Source organism: Cajanus cajan, chromosome 7, assembly GCF_000230855.2.
Source record: "Cajanus cajan strain Asha chromosome 7, NIPB_CcT2T_4, whole genome shotgun sequence".
Taxonomy (NCBI): domain Eukaryota; kingdom Viridiplantae; phylum Streptophyta; class Magnoliopsida; order Fabales; family Fabaceae; genus Cajanus; species Cajanus cajan.
In genome coordinates this window covers 39,122,607-39,134,081 of record NC_138523.1, presented here as the reverse complement: position 1 = coordinate 39,134,081, position 11,475 = coordinate 39,122,607, and the positions used below count along the sequence as shown (strand labels likewise).

Here is an 11,475-nt window from a genome sequence, read left to right as displayed (position 1 = left end):
GGTTGGATTTACATGATGATTATTTTTGTTGTCAATTGATGAAAGAGGTATACGATCTTCTTATTCCTCATCCTGATGTCGATAAATTGAAACGATTTTTATTAGGTGCATGTTGTAATCATTGTGAAAAATATAGGGCATGAAAGTCCTATATATTTGTGTTTGTCCCCCATCTCGGTAAAAATTGGTTGGATTTACATGATTATTATTTTTGTCGATAAATGATGAAAGAGGTATACGATCTTCTTATGCCTTATCCTGATGTCAAAAAATTGAGATGATTATTATGATATGCATGTTGTATACATCGTGAAAAAATATAGGACATGAAAGTCTTATATATTTGCCTTTGTCCCTCAACTCGGTAAAAATTGGTTTGATTTAGATGGTTATTTTTGTCGACAAATGATGAAAGAGACATACTTTCTTCTTATGTCTCATCCTGATGTCGATAAATAGAGGCGATTATTATTAGATGCATGTTGTACGCATCGTGAAAAAATATAAGACTTGAAAGTCTTATATATTTGCCTTTCTCCCCCATCTCGGTAAAAATTAGTTGGATTTACATGATGATTATTTTTGTCGGCAAATGATGAAAGAGCTATGCGATATTCTTATGTCTCATCCTGATGTCAAAAAATTGAGACGGTTATTATTAGATGCATGTTGTATCCATCATGAAAAAATATGGGGCATGAAAGTTCTATATATTTATCTTTGTCCCTCATCTCGGTAAAAATTGGTTGGATTTACATGATGATTATTTTTGTTGTCAATTGATGAAAGAGGTATACGATCTTCTTATGCCTCATCTTGATGTCAAAAAATTGAGACGATTATTATTAGATGCATGTTGTATCCATCGTGAAAAAATATAGGGCATGAAAGTCCTATGTATTTACCTTTGTCCCTCATCACAGCAAAAATTGGCTGTATTTACATGATGATTATTTTTGTCGACAAATGATGAAAGAGGTATACGATCTTCTTATGCCTCATCCTGATGTCAAAAAATTGAGATGACTATTATTACATGCATGTTGTATGCATCGTGAAAAAATATAGGGCATGAAAGTCCTATATATTTGGCTTTGTCCCTCTTCTCGGTAAAAATTTATTGTATTTACATGATGATTATTTTTGTCGACAAATGATAAAGGAGGTATATGATCTTCTTATGCTTCATCCTGATGTTGAAAAACTGACACGGTTATTATTAGATGCATGTTGTATGCATCATGAAAAAATATAGGGCATGAAAGTTCTATATATTTATCTTTGTCCCTCATCTCGGTAAAAATTGGTTGGATTTACATGATGATTATTTTTGTTGTCAATTGATGAAAGAGGTATACGATCTTCTTATGCCTCATCTTGATGTCAAAAAATTGAGACGATTATTATTAGATGCATGTTGTATTCATCGTGAAAAAATATAGGGCATGAAAGTCCTATGTATTTACCTTTGTCCCTCATCACAGCAAAAATTGGCTGTATTTACATGATGATTATTTTTGTCGACAAATGATGAAAGAGGTATACGATCTTCTTATGCCTCATCCTGATGTCAAAAAATTGAGATGACTATTATTATATGCATATTGTATGCATCGTGAAAAAATATAGGGCATGAAAGTCCTATATATTTGGCTTTGTCCCTCTTCTCGGTAAAAATTTATTGTATTTACATGATGATTATTTTTGTCGACAAATGATAAAAGAGGTATATGATCTTCTTATGCTTCATCCTGATGTTGAAAAACTGACACGGTTATTATTAGATGCATGTTGTATGCATCATGAAAAAATATAGGGCATGAAAGCCCTATATAGTTGCATTTGTCCCTCATCTCGGTAAAAATTGGTTGTATTTATATATTGATTATTTTTGTCTATAATTGATGAAAGGCGTGTGCGATCTTCTTATACCTCATCCTGATCTCGAAAAAATGATACGATTATTATTAGATGCATGTTGTATGCATCATGAAAAAATATAGGGCATGAAAGCCCTATATAGTTGCCTTTGTCCCTCATCTCGGTAAAAATTAGTTGTATTTACATGATGATTATTTTTGTCGATAAATGATGAAAGACGTATAGGATCTTCTTATGCCTCATCCTGATGTCGAAAAATTGAGACGATTATTATTAGATGTATGTTATACGCATCGTGAAAAAATATAGGACATGAAAGTCCTATATATTTGCCTTTGTCCCTTATCTCGGTAAAAATTAGTTGTACTTACATGATGATTATTTTTGTCGACAAATGATGAAAGAGGTATATGATTCTTATGCCTCATTCTGATATCGATAAATTGAAACGGTTATTATTAGATGCATGTTGTATGCATCATGAAAAAATATAGGGCATGAAAGTCGTATATATTTGTCTTTGTTTCACATCTCGGTAAAAATTGGTTGTATTTACATAATGATTATATTTGTCGATAAATGATGAAAGAAGTATACGATCTTCTTATGCCTGATCCTGATGTCGATAAATTGAGACAGTTATTATTAGATGCATGTTGCCGTCATCATCAAATACTATAGGGCATGAAAGTCCTATATATTTGTCTTTGTCCCTCATCTCGGTAAAAATTGGTTGGATTTACATGATGATTATTTATTTCAAAAAATGATGAAAGAGGTATACGATCTTCTTATGCCTCATCCTAATGTCGATAAATGAGATGGTTATTATTAGATTCATGTTGTAAGCATCATGAAAAAATATAGGGCATGAAAGCCCTATATAGTTGCCTTTGTCCCTCACCTCGCAAAAAATTGGTTGTATTTGCATGATGATTATTTTTGTCGACAAATAATGAAAGAAGTATACAATCTTCTTATGCCTCATATTGATGTTGAAAAAGTGAGGCGATTATTATTATATGCATGGTGTATGCATCGTAAAAAAATATATGACATGAAAGTCCTATATATTTGCCTTTGTCCCTCATGTCTGTAAAAATTGCTTGTATTTACATGATTGTTTTTGTCGACAAATGATGAAAGAGATATACGATCTTTTTATGCCTCATTCTGATGTCGATAAATTGACACGATTATTATAAGATGCATGTTGTACGCATCGTGAAAAAATATAAGACATGAAAGTCCTGTATATTTGTCTTTGTGCCTCATCTCGGTAAAAATTGGTTGGATTTACATGATGATTATTTTTGTCGGCAAATGATGAAAGAGGTATACGATTTTCTTATGCCTCATCTTGATGTCGAAAAATTAAGACGGTTATTATTAGATGCATGTTGTATCCATCGTGAAAAAATATAGTGCATGAAAGTCCTATGTATTTACCTTTTTCCCTCATCTCGGTAAAAATTGGTTGTATTTACATGATGATAAATTTTGTCGACCAATGATGAAAGAGGTATACGATCTTCTTATGCCTCATCCTGATGTCAAAAAATTGAGACGACTATTATTATATGCATATTGTATGCATTGTAAAAAAGATATAGTGCATGAAAGTCCTATATATTTGTCTTTGTCCCTCATCTCGGTAAAAATTGGTTGGATTTACATGATGATTATTTTTGTCGGCAAATGATGAAAGAGGTATACGATATTTTTATGCATCATCCTGATATCGAAAAATTGAGACGGTTATTATTATATGCATGTTGTATCCATCGTGAAAAAAATATAGAGCATGAAAGTCCTATGTATTTACCTTTGTCCCTCATCTCGGTAAAAATTAGTTGGATGTATATGATGATTATTTATTTCGACAAATGACGAAAGAGGTATACAATCTTCTTATGCCTCATCCTAATGTCGATAAAATGAGACGGTTATTATTAGATTCTTGTTGTATGCATGATGAAAAAATATAGGGCATGAAAGCCCTATATAGTTGCCTTTGTCCCTCACCTCGGCAAAAATTTGTTGTATTTGCATGATGATTATTTTTGTCGACAAATAATGAAAGAGGTATACGATCTTCTTATGCCTCATATTCATGTTGAAAAAGTGAGGCGATTATTATTATATGCATGGTGTATGCATCGTAAAAAAATATAAGGCATGAATGTCCTATATATTTTCCTTTGTCCTTCATCTCGGTAAAAGTTGGTTGTATTTATGATTATTTTTGTCGACAAATGATGAAAGAGGTATACGATCTTCTTATGCCTCAACCTGATGTCGAAAAATTGTGACGGTTATTATTAGATGCATCTTGCACGTATCATGAAAAAATATGAGAGATGAAAGTCCTATATATTTGCCTTTGTGCCTCCTCTCGGTAAAAATTGGTTATATTTACATGATGATTATTTTTGTCGACAAATGATGGAAGAGGTATACGATCTTCTTATGCCTAATCCTGATGTCTAAAAATTGAGACGGTTATTATTAGATGCATGTTGTATCCATCATGAAAAAATATTGGGGATGAAAGTCCTATATATTTACCTTTGTCCCTCATCTCGGTAAAAATTGGTTGTATCTACATGATGATTATTTTTGTCGACAAAGGATGAAAGAGGTATACGATCTTCTTATACCTCACCCTGAAGTCGAAAAATTGAAGCGGTTATTATTATATGCATCGTAACAAAATATAGGGCATGAAAGTCCTATATATTTGTCATTATCCCTCATCTCGGTAAAAAATGGTTGTATTTACATGATGATTATTTTTGTCGACAAATGATGAAAGAGGAATACGATCTTCTTATGCCTCATCCTGATGTTGATTAATTGAGACGGTTATTATTAGATGCATGTTGTATGCACCATGAAAAATTATAGGGCATGAAAGTCCTATATATTTGCCTTTGTTCCTCATCTCGGTAAAAATTGGTTGTATTTACATGATAATTATTTTTGTCGACAATTGATGAAAGAGGTATACGATCTTCTTATGCCTCATCCTGATGTCAATAAATTGAGACGGTTATTTTTAGATGCATGTTGTAGTCATCATGAAAAAATATAGGGCATGAAAGTCCTATATATGTCTTTGTCCCTCAACTCGATAAAAATTGGTTGAATTTACATGATTATTTTTGTCGGCAAATGATGAAAGAGGTATACGATCTTCTTATCCCTCATCCTGATGTCAAAAAATTGTGACGGTTATTATTAGATGCATGTTGTACGCATCGTGAAAAAATATAAGACATGAAAGTTCTATATACATGTCTTTGTCCCTCCTCTTGGTAAAAATTGGTTGTATTTATATGATGATTATTTTTGTTAAAAAATGATGAAAGAGGTATACGATCTTCTTATGTCTAATCCTGATGTCTAAAAATTGAGATGGTTACTATTAGATACATGTTGTATCCGTCATGAAAAAATATAGGGCATGAAAGTCCTATATATTTACCTTTGTCCTTCATCTCGGTAAAAATTGGTTATATTTACAACATGATTACTTTTGTCGACAAATGATGAAAGAGTTATACGATCTTCTTATGCCTCATCCTGATGTCAAAAATTTGATACAGTTATTTTTAGATGCATGTTGTATTTATCGTGAAAAAATATAGTGCCTGAAAATGCTATATAATATCTTTGACCCTCATCTCGGTAAAATTTGGTTGCAATTACATGATAATTATTTTTGCCTATAAATGATGAAAGAGGTATACGATCTTCTTATGCTTCATCCTGATGTCGAAATATTGAGACGGTTATTATTAGATGCAATTTGTAGTTATCGTGATAAAATATAGGACATGAAAGTCCTATATATTTCCCTTTGTCCTTCATCTCGGTAAAAATTGATTGGATTTACATGATTATTTTTGTCGACTAATGATGAAACAGGTATACGATCTTCTTATGCCTCATCATGATGTCGATAAATTGAGACAGTTATTATTAGATGCATTTTGTATGCATCGTGAAAAAATATAGGGCATGAAAGTCCTATATAATTGCCTTTGTCCCTCTTTTCGGTAAAAGTTGGTTATATTTACATGATGATTATTTTTGTCAACAAATGATGAAAGAGGTATACGATTTCCTTATGCCTCATCTTGATGTCAAAAAATAGAGACGATTATTATTAGATGCATGCGGTATGCATCATCAAAAAATATAGGGCACAAAAGTCCTATATATTTGTCTTTCTCCCTCATCTCGGTAAAAACTGGTTGTATTTACATGATGATTATTTTTGTCGACAAATGATGAAAGAGATATACAATCTTCTTATGCCTCATCCTGATGTTGAAAAATTGAGACGGTTATTATTAGATGATGTATGCATCGTGAAAAAATATAGGGCATGAAAGTCCTATATATTTTCCCTTTGTCCCTCATCTCGGTAAAAATTGGTTGTTTTTAGATGATGATTATTTTTCTGAACAAATAATGAAAGAGGTATACGATCTTCTTAAAGCTCATCCTGATGTCGACAAATTGAGATGGTTATTATTAGATGTTTGTTGTAGTCATCATGAAAAAATATAGGGCACGAAAGTCCTATTTATTTGTCTTTGTCTGTCCTGTCGGTAAAAATTATTTGGATATACATGATGATTATTTTTGTCGACAAATGATGAAAGATATATACGATCTTCTTATGCCTCATCCTAATGTCAAAAAATTGAGACGATTATTATTAGATGCTTGTTGTATGTATCATGAAAAAATGTAGGGGATGAAAGCCCTATATAGTTGCCTTTGTCCCTCATCTCGGTAAAAATTAGTTGTATTTACTTGATGATTATTTTTGTCGACAAATGATTAAAGAGGTATACGATCTTCTTATGCGTCATCTTGATGTCGAAAAAGTGAGGCGGTTATTATTAGATGCATGTTGTAGTCATCGTGAAAAAATATAGGGCACGAAAGTCCTATATATTTGTCTTTGTCCAATTCTCGGTAAAAGTTGGTTGTATTTACATGATGATTATTTTTGTCGACAAATGATGAAAGATATATACGATCTTCTTATGCCTTATCCTGATGTCGAAAAATTGACACAATTATTATTAGATGCATGTTGTGTGCATCATGAAAAAATATAAGGCATGAAAGTCTTATATATTTGTCTTTGTCCCTCATCTTGGTTAAAATTGGTTGTATTTACATAATGATTATTTTTGTCGACAAATGAATAAAGAGGTATACGATCTTTTTATGCATCATCTTGATGTCGAAAACGTGAGGCGGTTATTATTAGATGCATGTTGTAGTCATGGTGAAAAAATATAGGGCACGAAAGTCCTATATAATTGTCTTTGTCCCTCATCTGCGTAAAAATTATTGGTATATACATGATGATTAATTTTTTCGACAAATGATGAAAGAGGTATACGATTTTCTTATGCCTCATCCTGATGTCGAAAAATTGAGACGGTTATTATTGAATGCATGTTATATGCATCATGAAAAAATATAGGGCACGAAAGTCCTATATATTTGTCTTTGTCCCTCATCTCGGTAATAATTGATTGTATTTACATGATGAATATTTTTCTCGACAAATGATGAAAGAGATATACGATCTTCTTATGCATCATTCTGATGTCGAAAAAGTTAGGCAGTTATTATTAGATGCATGTTGTAGTCATCGTGAAAAAATATAGGGCACGAAAGTCATATATATTTGTCTTTGTCCGTCATCTCGGTAAAAATTGTTTGTATATACATGATGATTATTTTTGTCAACAAATGATGAAAGATATATATGATCTTCTTATGCCTCATCCTGATGTCGAAAAATTGAGACGATTATTATTAGATGCACGTTGTATGCATCATGAAAAAATATAGGGCATAAAAGTCCTATATATTTTCTTTGTCCCTCATCTTGGTAAAAATTGCTTGTATTTACTTGATGATTATTTTTGTCGACAAATGATGAAAGATGTATACGATCTTCTTATATCTCTTCCTGATGTCGAAAATTGAGACGGTTATTATTAGATGCATGATGTAGTCATCGTAAAAAAATATAGGGCACGAAAGTTCTATATATTTGCCTTTGTCCCTCATCTCGGTAAAAATTGGTTATATTTACATTATAACTATTTTTGTCGACAAATGATGAAAAAGGTATACAATCTTCTTATGTCTCATCCTGATGTCAAAAAATTGAGATGGTTTTTGTTAGATGCATGAGGTAGTCATCGTCAAAAAATATAAACACGAAAGTCTTATATATTTGTTTGTCCCTCATTTCGGTAAAAATTGGTTGTAGTCACATGAAGATTATTTTTGTCCACAAATGATAAAAGAAGTATACAATCTTCTTGTGCCTCTTCCTGATGTCGAAAAATTGAGACAGTTATTATTAGATGCGTGTTGTATGCATTGTGATAAAAGATAAGACATGAAAGTCTTATATATTTGCCTTTATCACTCATCTTGCTAAAAATTAGTTGTATTTACATGATTATTTTTGTCGACAAATGATTGAAAAGGTATACGATCTTCTTATGCCTCATCCTAATGTTGGAAAATTGAGACAATTATTTTTCGCTACATGTTGTATGTATCGTGAAAAAATATAGGGCATAAAAGTTTTATATATTTTCCTTTGTCTCTCATCATTGGTAAAAATTGGTTGTATTTACATGATGGTTATTTTTCTCGACAAATGATGAAAGAGGTGTACGATCTTCTTATACGTCATCAAGATGTCAAAAAATTGAGACGGTTATTAATAGATGCATGTTGTATGCATCGTGAAAAAATATATGACATGGAAGTCCTATATATTTGCCTTTGTCCCTCATGTCGGTAAAAATTGCTTGTATTTACATGATTATTTTTGTCGACAAATGATGAAAGAGGTATACGATCTTATGCCTCATCCTGATGTCAAAAAATTGAGACGGTTATTACTAGAAGCATGTATGCATCGTGAAAAAATATATGGTATGAAAGTCCTATATATTTGCCTTTGTCTCTCATCTCGATAAAAATTGCTTGTATTTACATGATTATTTTTATCAACAAATAATGAAAGAGGTGTACAATCTTATGCCTCATCCTAATGTCCAAAAATTGAGACGGTTATTATTAGATGCATGTTGTATGCTTCATGAAAAAATTTAGGGCATAAAAATCTTATATATTTGTCTTTATCCCTCATCTCGATAAAAATTAGTTGTATTTACATGATGATTATTTTTGTCGACAAATAATGAAAGAGGTATACGATCTTATTATTCTGAGGACTATTTCTAAAAGCCATTTGTCTTTCTTATACAATTGCAACTTTAATAATTACTTTAAATTAATACTCATCTCATGTAACCAATTCTTAAAGAAAACCACTTTTTGCATAAAAATATTTTATCACCTCTCCCACTTAATAATGCTTTTGGTGCTATGTTTTCTAGACTCAAAATACTTATCCTGAACCACAAAAGGAAGTGAGGTATGCAACCAAAAGACATAAATAAGAATTAGGTTGACCAAGAAAATTTGGAGTCTAGCTCCTTACAATAGAGGTAAAATCCTAAAAAAAACTTTAGAACAAAAAACATGCACATAAATACAGTAGCTATGTACAATAAAAGAAACATTACATAACTTGAGAAATTATTACTAAATTATATCAAAGCTAAAAATGACAATAAGAAAGAAAGCCAAAGAACTGAAAATTAACAAAGATCATGATATGAAAACATGGAATTGGTAAAATTAAGCACAGAATCAAATTCATGAAACAGAGTTAAGGTAAAGAACAAGTTAGAGATAAACATGCAATCATTTCAAAGCCAAAAGAAACAATCAAAAAGAGAGTCAAAAAATCGAAAAATTTAAAAAGAACATGAAACGAGAACATGGATTTGACGAAATAAATCAAAGAAATATAAATGTGAAACAGAGTGAAAGATAAACATGCAAGAAAATAACGTTAGAAGAAAGAAAAAGCTAAGACCTCAGCTGGGAACCCGTTCATGCAAAGCATAACCCATGGCCGCAAAACCCTAAAATCATACATGACCCGGTAATTAAGATCAGAGATGGAGTTTTGTGCGTTCTAAATTCTAGTAACTTGTAAATATACATTCGCATTCGTATAACGCAACCGAGAATGCGGAAAGCTCAACGAATAAAAGTAAAGTACCGTGAATCATGTTCGCGACGGCGAGGTAGCGAGAACGAATACCGCGACCGCGAAGGCCTTTCGGAGTTTGGTAATCGGCGTGACGGAGTTCGGAGCCGTCATGCTTAAAGAAGAAACATGATGCAGTGAGGGCTCGCAACGGAGCGAGGAAACAGTGAACACTTGACGGATTCCGAGGGCGTTACGAAAAGTGGAATGCATAAAGAAGAAAGAGAGAGTAAAATGAACTGCCAGGAGGAGCACGAGAAGCGCCAGGACTCCAAAAGACTTTCGAGGCACGTTTTCGTGCGGCCTCTGAGTTTTAATTTTTAAATACTCCGTTTTCTATTTCTATTTATTTTTTAACACGTGTGAGGAAGGTGTGCTTTTTTGTTTAAATTTTTTTACTTCCATCGGAAGGATTTAAAAGAGGGAGAAACTTTTACATTAATTTAATTATTTTGTTTTTCTTTTACTTATATTATCTAACTTCTTTTTTTTTTAGGAGATATATTATTTAATTTCTATATATATAATTTAATTATCTAATTTATTAAAATTAGAGGAGTCGAAGCACTTTGTGACTTTAATAGTTACACACAACTTATATTATCTAACTTCTACATATACAATTTAATTATCTAATTTATTAAAACTAGAGGGGCCGAGACACTTTGTGTCTTTAATAGTTACACACAAACAAATATTATAAATTATGGATGTTATTTAGAAAAAATATAAGAAGATTTTTTTTATATTCAAGGGGTATAATCGTCTACTAAAAAGTGGAGATTAAATGAATGGTTACCAAAATATATCTCATTTATAATATGCATATAATTATGGATAGTTATTTAGAAAAAAATATAAGATTTTTTTTAATATTCAAGGGGTATAATCATCCACTAAAAAGTGGAGACCAAAGGGGTAGTTACCAAATGGGTGGTTATAATATGTATAGATGTATAGATATGTATAGATATAGATGTATAGATGTATAGATTAAGAAAATTCGTTAATTTAACTGAAAATAATAAATTTATTCTATATATATATATTTAATAGTTTTTATACTATTTATATATCCTCTAATTAATTATATTACATATTTTATGTTATTTTTTCTTTTAATTAATATTTTTTCTTCAAATTAATTAGAATATATATATATATATATATATATATATATATATATTTCATGATTAATATATTTTATTAAATTAAAAAATACACTTTAATTAATAGCACTTTAACCTAAGAATGATAATTAATATTTGAATAATATAAAATTAAGTTTTGTATAAAATAACAAATAATTATTTTAAATTGAGTCTTATTATAAGAGTAGATAAAATAATAAAAAACAAAAACAAAATATTTTTAGAGGGGATAAATTTAATCATTGGTGCAGTAAATTTAGT

General features: G+C 30.9%; 1 long non-coding RNA gene across 1 annotated transcript; it reads right to left on the bottom strand.

Annotated features, from left to right (window-relative positions):
• Positions 1-9,763: 9,763 nt before the first annotated feature.
• LOC145949536 (uncharacterized) lies at positions 9,764-11,475 on the bottom strand. The gene is made up of 2 exons (XR_014427804.1): positions 10,076-11,475; positions 9,764-9,935 (listed from the first exon to the last, which is right to left on the bottom strand). It is a non-coding gene; the product is annotated as an uncharacterized LOC145949536 (long non-coding RNA).